Source organism: Salvelinus alpinus, chromosome 8 (assembly GCF_045679555.1).
Source record: "Salvelinus alpinus chromosome 8, SLU_Salpinus.1, whole genome shotgun sequence".
Taxonomy (NCBI): Eukaryota; Metazoa; Chordata; class Actinopteri; order Salmoniformes; family Salmonidae; genus Salvelinus; species Salvelinus alpinus.
Genome location: NC_092093.1, coordinates 56,586,691 through 56,595,846, shown reverse-complemented (window position 1 = coordinate 56,595,846; position 9,156 = coordinate 56,586,691).

Below are 9,156 nucleotides of genomic sequence, written 5' to 3'. Positions count from 1 at the left end.
CACTCTCGTTGGCTGGCCCTCGCTTCATACTCGTCGCCAAACCCACTGGCTCCAGGTCATCTACAAGACCCTGCTAGGTAAAGAATCCCCTTATCTCAGCTCGCTGGTCACCATAGCAGCACCCACCTGTAGCACGCGCTCCAGCAGGTATATCTCTTTGGCCGCCTCTCCTTCCAGTTCTCTGCTGCCAATGACTGGAACGAACTACAAAAATCTCTGAAACTGGAAACACTTATCTCCCTCACTAGCTTTAACCTTTATAGAGTCACAAACCCGGATCCGGGATCCCCCCCATCAAAAAAGCTGACTAGCATAGCCTAGCCTAAAGCCACAGGGATATCATATAATCAAATGTTCATGAAATCACAAGTCCAAGACACCAAATGAAAGATACAGATCTTGTGAATCCAGCCATCATTTCCGATTTTTTAAATGTTTTACAGGGAAGACAAAATATGTATTTCTATTAGCTAACCACCATAGCAAAAGACACAACTTTTTTTTGTCCACCATTTTTTTTCCTGCATCAGTAGCTATCACTAATTCGACTAAATAAAGATATATATAGCCACTAACCAAGAAACAACTTCATAAGATGACAGTCTGATAACATATTTATGGTATAGGATATTTTTTTTTAGAAAAATGTGCATTTTTCAGGTATAAATCACAGTTGTACATTGCAGCTGCAATCTGAAATAGCGTTGGAAGCAGCCGGAATAATTACAGAGACCGACGTCAATTACCAAAATACTCATCCTAAAACATTTCAGAAAAATACACAGCCTACAGCAATCGAAAGACACAGATCTTGTGAATCCAGACAATATTTCAGATTTTCTAAGTGTTTTACAGGGAAGACACAATATGTAAATCTATTAGCTAACCACGATAGCAAAAGACACACATTTTTTTCTCCACAATTTTTTTCCTGCATCAGTAGCTATCAATAATTCGACTAAATAAAGATATATATAGCCACTAACCAAGAAACAACTTCATAAGATGACAGTCTGATAACATATTTATGGTATAGGATATTTTTTTTTAGAAAAATGTGCATTTTTCAGGTATAAATCACAGTTGTACATTGCAGCTGCAATCTGAAATAGCGTTGGAAGCAGCCGGAATAATTACAGAGACCGACGTCAATTACCAAAATACTCATCCTAAAACATTTCAGAAAAATACACAGCCTACAGCAATCGAAAGACACAGATCTTGTGAATCCAGACAATATTTCAGATTTTCTAAGTGTTTTACAGGGAAGACACAATATGTAAATCTATTAGCTAACCACGATAGCAAAAGACACACATTTTTTTCTCCACAATTTTTTTCCTGCATCAGTAGCTATCAATAATTCGACTAAATAAAGATATATATAGCCACTAACCAAGAAACAACTTCATAAGATGACAGTCTGATAACATATTTATGGTATAGGATATTTTTTTTTAGAAAAATGTGCATTTTTCAGGTATAAATCACAGTTGTACATTGCAGCTGCAATCTGAAATAGCGTTGGAAGCAGCCGGAATAATTACAGAGACCGACGTCAATTACCAAAATACTCATCCTAAAACATTTCAGAAAAATACACAGCCTACAGCAATCGAAAGACACAGATCTTGTGAATCCAGACAATATTTCAGATTTTCTAAGTGTTTTACAGCGAAAACACAATATATCGTTATATTAGCATACCACATGAGCTAACATCACCCCAGCATTGAATCAATGCAAAAGGGGTGATAACGTTATCGCCACCAAAATATATAATTTTTTTCACTAACCTTCTCAGAATTCTTCAGATGACAGTCCTGTAACATCATATTACACAATGCATATAGAGTTTGTTCGAAAATGTGCATATTTAGCATCACAAATCGTGGTTATACAATGAGAAAAGTAGCTAAACTGGGCAGAAAATGTCGGGCGCCATCTTGGAGAGTGACTTAGTCTAATCATTAAATAATCATAAACTTGACAAAAAAATACAGCGTGGACAGCATTTGAAAGACAAATTAGTTCTTAATGCAATCGCTGAATTACATTTTTAAAATTAACCTTACTGCGCAATACAAGTTGCGCCAAAGCGAAGCTACCCCCAAAAAAATGTCAGCTTATGCGTTTACCATTTTTCAACAGAACAACGATTTATCAGCATAAATAGTTCTTACTATTAGCTGAGCTTCCATCAGAATCTTGGGCAATGTGTCCTTTCTCCGGTCTAATCGTCTTTTGGTCGAAAGATGTCCTCTTGTCCTGTCGAAATGGCCACTAACGTTCGGCATGTACAGGGAAAGTGTCCAACTCTTGAAAGTGCGTCACAAAGAAATGCCAGAAAATCGCAATAAACTGATATAAACTGAAATAATTCGGTTCAAAATAACAAGATTATGATGTCTTTAAAGCTTATATCGAATAAAAACATGACCGGAATTATCTAAGGAGCTAAAACCAGAGCTTCCACAACGATATGCAAAGCTCCTCTTCGTGCCCGAGCGCAGATCCCAAAGAATGGCCACCTTGATTCCAATCAATTTATAAACTTTGGGAATTACACAGAGACTCCATTTCAAGTCTCCCTATTCGCTGACACCCAGGGGAAGGCGTATGCAGTGCATCTCAACCAATAGAGGACAGGCAAATTAATACACAGGTCTCAGAGCAGCCAGTACAATTCTGAATTCTGACATACACATAGGAAAATTGCTCTAAGTCGAGTTCTGTTTCACCCACAGGCATAATTCAAACGGTTTTAGAAACTAGAGAGTGTTTTCTATCCAATAGTAATAATAATATGCATATTGTACGAGCAAGAATTGAGTACGAGGCAGTTTAATTTGGAGACGAATTTGGACTATGTCGAAATGGCACCCCCCTAGTGGCAAGAAGTTTTAAGCACCAGCTGTCAGAGCAGCTCATAGATTACTGCACCTGTACATAGCCCATCTATAATTTAGCCCAAACAACTACCTCCTTCCCTACTGTATTTATTTATTTATTTAGCTCCTTTGCACCCCATTATTTCTATCTCTACTTTCCACATTCTTCCACTGCAAATCAACCATTCAAGTGTTTTACTTGCTATATTGTATTTACTTCGCCACCATGTCCTTTTTTTGCCTTTACTTCCCTTATCTCACCTCACATGCTCACATTGTATATAGACTTATTTTTCTACTGTATTATTGACTGTATGTTTGTTTTACTCCATGTGTAACTCTGTGTTGTATGTGTCGAACTGCTTTGCTTTATCTTGGGCAGGTCGCAATTGTAAATGAGAACGTGTTCTCAACTTGCCTACCTGGTTAAATAAAGGTGAAATAAATAAAAAAAATGTTTTTTTTTGTAAATATTTGTATTAACTCGTATTTTTCTAGAAACAGCATTGTTGGTTAAGGGCTTGAAAGTAAGCATTTCACGGTAATGTCTACACCTGTTGTATTCAGCACGTGAAAAAATAACATTTGATTTGATTTGATGTTAAGTATTAAGTGTCGCAGTATGTCATGTGTACAGTCAGCTCCAAAAGTATTGGGACTGTGCCATTTATTTCACTTTTTCATCTCTGTACTCCATCACTTTGGATTTGAAATGATACAATGACATTGAGGTTAAAGTGCAGACTATCAACTTTCATTTCAGGGTATTTTCATCTATATCGGGTGAACAGGTTAGATATTACAGCACCTTTTGTACATTGTCCCCCCATTTTAGGGGACCAACAGTATTGGGACAAATTCACTTATATATGTATTAAAGTGCAAAAAGGTTTAGTATTTGGTCCAATATTCATAGCACGCAATGACTACATCAGGCTTCTGACTCTACTCTGTTTGTGTTTCAGATTATTTTGTGCCCAATGAATGGTAAATAATGTATTTTGTTATTTTGCAGTAACTTTTATTGTAATTAAGAATATAATATATTTCTAAATTCATTATTGTTAATTCTACCATGATTATGGATAGTCCTGGATGAATTGTGAAATATTATGAGTGAGAAATATCATATATCATACCGCCCCCCCCCCAAAAAAAATATGCTAACTTCCTCTGTCATTGCAAAGGTGAGAGGTTAGCATGTCCTGGGGGTATGACATTTGTGCGTCTGTGAACAAAAGAGAAGAGAAGTCGTTGATAAAGTTAATCATGAATCAATCAGGTTTAATACAAGTTGCAACAGGGAGTCAACATCCAGTAACATTCAGCAGAGAAAATGTCTAACTGGCCTCTTGGAGACAGACCCTTTATATCCTAATCAGACCAACAAATGTTCTGTAAACACCAGCCTCTTGGAGACAGACCCTTTATTTCCTAATCAGACCAACAAATGTTCTGTAAACACCAGCCTCTTGGAGACAGACCCTTTATTTCCTAATCAGACCAACAAATGTTCTGTAAACACCATCCTCTTGGAGCCAGACCCTTTATATCCTAATCAGACCAACAAATGTTCTGTAAACACCAGCCTCTTGGAGACAGACCCTTTATATCCTATTCAGACCAACAAATGTTCTGTAAACACCAGCCTCTTGGAGACAGACCCTTTATTTCCTAATCAGACCAACAAATGTTCTGTAAACACCATCCTCTTGGAGACAGACCCTTTATATCCTAATCAGACCAACAAATGTTCTGTAAACACCAGCCTCTTGGAGACAGACCCTTTATATCCTAATCAGACCAACAAATGTTCTGTAAACACCAGCCTCTTGGAGACAGACCCTTTATTTCCTAATCAGACCAACAAATGTTCTGTAAACACCATCCTCTTGGAGACAGACCCTTTATATCCTAATCAGACCAACAAATGTTCTGTAAACACCATCCTCTTGGAGACAGACCCTTTATATCCTAATCAGACCAACAAATGCTCTGTAAACACCAGCCTCTTGGAGACAGACCCTTTATATCCTAATCAGACCAACAAATGTTCTGTAAACACCATCCTCTTGGAGACAGACCCTTTATATCCTAATCGCCAACATTTCGCAGCATGAGTTTGTAATGTAGAGTCCAATAGTCTTAGATTTCTCTCTAATAACATCCCCTTCTGGTTCAATTCATTCCTCACCTTGTCCTCCAGAGCCTCCAGCTCTCCCTCCACAATGTGTTAAGAATCAGTCAGTGGGCAGCTGGGCTCCATTTCATTTGAAACTGGTGAAACATGACTAAGGCCACCTCTGCAATGTTTCAAGTGACTGAAACTAATTGTTCTGGAGTAGAAGGTTCAGTAGAAAATGACCGTGTTCTAAGAACTTATATTTGAATACAGTGTTTTCACAACTGAAAATAAACCCAGCACATAGACTATTCAACATCCTGTTAAATAAATACTGTAGTATTCTTTAAAAATCATTTCTCATACAGTTATAAGGAAGTTCATGTGTCACATGAATATCAGCACTTTAGTTTGTCAGACCTCACTATGTGTGTGACAGTCTCTGCTGTAGACAGTTTACGTTACCGTCTAAGGCAAGTATCGACTTCTTCAGTATATCTTCTGTTAATTTGAATGTTCAAAATAAATGAAAGGAAATGAATTATGAGTAATGAGATTCAATATGTTCTAAAGTACTGCTGTTTGTTCATGTATTATCTTCACAACTGAAGGACATAGTATATTGATATGGAGATGGTTCAATGCAATGTGTTGTGTGAGTTAAGCTACTCTACCAGTAAGTGTATGTTTGTACTGTTTCAGGTGATTAGTAGTGTGTGAGTTCTCACATGGCTTGTCCTGAGAACATGTTTTTTCTCATTGGTCTCTTTATGTCAGGTGAGTCTTCCACACAACAACAACTAGTTATGAATCAGACATAAAGGAATGACCACAAGTCATGATATTTCATGGGATGTGCTGTATTCATTCCATTTAATTGTGTAGAAAAGTGTGAGGTTAATTCCTGACTAGTGCAGTTTAATAGTCTGGATTCAAACAGTGCTGTGAAAAAGTATTTGCCCCCTTTACATTTATTCTACTTTTGCATGTTTTTGATACTGAATGTTATCAGATATTCAATCAAAAGCTGATATTAGATACATGGAACCGAACTAACAACACAACAATGACATACTTATTGATTTATTTAATTGCCCCTTACTCTCAATAACTGGTTGTGTCTCCTTCAGCTGAAATGACTCCAACCAAACACTTCCTGTAGTTGTTGATCAGTCTCTCACGTTGCTGTGGAGGAATTTTGTCCCACTGTCCCATGCAGAACTGCTTTAACTCAGCGACATTTGTGGGTTTTCAAGCATGAACTGTAACAATGTCTCATTTGGCATTAGGTCTGGACTAGGCCATTACAAAACTTTAAATTTGCTGACTTGATCATGTGTTTTGGAATGGTGACACAACCAGTTATTGAGTGTAAGGGAGCAATTTATTTTTCACACGGGGAATTGGTTGATGCCTAACTTTGTGAATTATATAAATTAATAACTATATTTTTTTTTTGTTATTTGGTAACTCAAGTTCCCTTTATCTAATAGGTTTTGGTTGAAGATCTGATAACATTCAGTATAAAAAAAAATTGAGAACCGGAAAGGGGTAAATACTGTTTCATGTCACTGTATGTGTATGTGAAACCGACGTCAGTGTGCAGCTAACAGTATAGCTTCCACCACTGTCCCTGTCACCATACCGGGCTCAAACCAGTGGTCCTCTGCTCACAAACACATGTCACCTCACTCCTTGACAACATACCTACCAATTGAAAAATCAACTGTACATTGACATAAGATAATATTATTATTATTGGGAGAGACTGTACCAGTGATGTCAATAAAAAATGCCTGACCGATGATGCTATGTAACAGCCAATGAGAGACTTTAAATCCACCGGTCTCTATATATGGTACTCCCCAGAAGAAGCAGTCCTCCATAAGAATTAATGGAATTCTACAGTATTTCAATAAAATGTTTCAAGGACTAAATTACATGTATTTAAGTATTTTGTTGTAGACCCTTAATATCTTTAGATGTTTTTTATTTTATTTGTTATGTTCAGGTCATATAAATAGCATTAGCTGGAGCACACTCAGAGAATGTTACTTATTGTAGAGGTGCAGACGAACAGTGAATACACTGTAAGTGTAACAGTATAACTTTAGTACGTCCCCTCGCCCCGACACGGGCGCAAACCAGGGACCCTCTGCACACATCAACAACTGACACCCACGAAGCGTCGTTACCCATCGCTCCACAAAAGCCGCGGCCCTTGCAGAGCAAGGGGAAACCCTACTTCAGGTCTCAGAGCAAGTGACGTAACCGATTGAAATGCTATTAGCGCGTACCCGCTAACTAGCTAGCCATTTCACATCCGTTACATAAGCTATAAAAACAAAGAGAGTTGCACACTCTATATATATAAACTCCCAGTAATTTATTAGGTAAAACACCAACGTTTCGGCACCACTGTGCCTTCTTCAGGGTAAAGCCATGAATGCTTGAACCAGGTTATGTAGACATACAGTGCAAATAGTGAATCCAATGACAATAGTGAGGGGTGTATCATTGTCACGCCCTGACCTTAGAGATCCTTGTTATTCTCTATGTTTGGTTAGGTCAGGGTGTGACTCGGGTGGGAAAGTCTATGTTTTCTTTTCCTTTGTTTTTTGCCGAGTGTGGTTCCCAATCAGAGGCAGCTGTCTATCATTGTCTCTGATTGGGGATCATATATAAGTTGTTGTTTTCATTTTGGGTTTTGTGGGATCTTATTTTCTGTTTAGTGTCTGTGCCTGACAGAACTGTATGCTTTCGTTTTTTCGCTGTTGTTATTTTGTTTGAGTGTTTCTTGAATAAACGAATCATGAACACTTACCACGCTGCGCCTTGGTCCACTCTTTCCACTAACGAGAGCCGTAACAGAAGATCCCACCAAAAACGGACCACGCAGCGTGGCCAGGATGAGTGGACATGGGAGGAGATCCTGAGGGGAGAAGGACCCAGGATCCGGATTAGAGAGTATCGCCGTTCAAGGGAGCAGATGGAGGCAGAGAGAGCGGAACGGCAACGATACGAGGAATTAGAGCAACGCCGGGAGCTGGAGATGCAGCCTCAAAAAAAATGGGGGGGCACACGAGTTGGCGAGCGGAGCGAGCTGAACGAACAGAACTAAGGGGTGAACGAGAACCAACTCTCTGTAAATACAATAAGGAGTTGGTCACGGTTCAAGTGCCACGTTTTCCGGTTCTGCGCACCGTGCCTTCGGTGCGCTCTGTGCAAGCTCTCCGCAGTTGCCGTGCTAGAGTGGGCATCCAGCCAGGACGGATTGTGCTGGCTCAGCGCTCCTGCTCTCCGGTGCGTCTCTTCGGCCCAGGATATCCTGCGCCAGCTCTACGCATGGTACCCCCAGTTCGCCAGCACAACCCAGTGCGGCCTGTTCCAGCTCCCCGCACTTGCCGTGCTACAGGGGTTATTCAGCCAGGACGAGTTGTGCCAGCTCTACGCTCCATACATCCAGTGGGCCTCCACGGTCCAGTATATCCTGCGCCGGCTATACGCATTATGCCTCCAGTGCGCCTTCTTAGCCGAGTGCGTCCTGTGCCAGCTCTCCACACTCACCGAGCTAGAGTGGGTATCCAGCCAGGACGCGTTGTGGCAGATCCACGTACCAGGCTGCCAGTACGTCTCCTCAGTCCGGTGAGACCTGTTCCGGCTCCACGTACGAAGCCTCCAGTGATGATCCATGGTCCAAAGCCTCCAGTGATGATCCATGGTCCAAAACCTCCAGTGATGATCCATGGCCCGGAGCCTGTAGTGATGATCCATGGCATGAAGCCTCCAGTGATGATCCATGGTTCGGAGCCTCCAGTGATGATCCATGGTCCAAAGCCTCCAGTGATGATCCATGGTCCAAAGCCTCCAGTGATGATCCATGGTCCAAAGCCTCCAGTGATGATCCATGGCACAAAGCCTCCAGTGATGATCCATGGCACAAAGCCTCCAGTGATGATCCATGGCCCGGAGCTTGTAGTGATGATCCATGGTTCGGAGCCTCCAGTGATGATCCATGGCCCGGAGCCTCCAGTGATGATCCATGGTTCGGAGCCTCCAGTGATGATCCATGGCCCGGAGCCTGCACCGACGATCCATGGCCCGGAGCCTGTAGTGATGATCCATGGCACGAAGCCTCCAGTG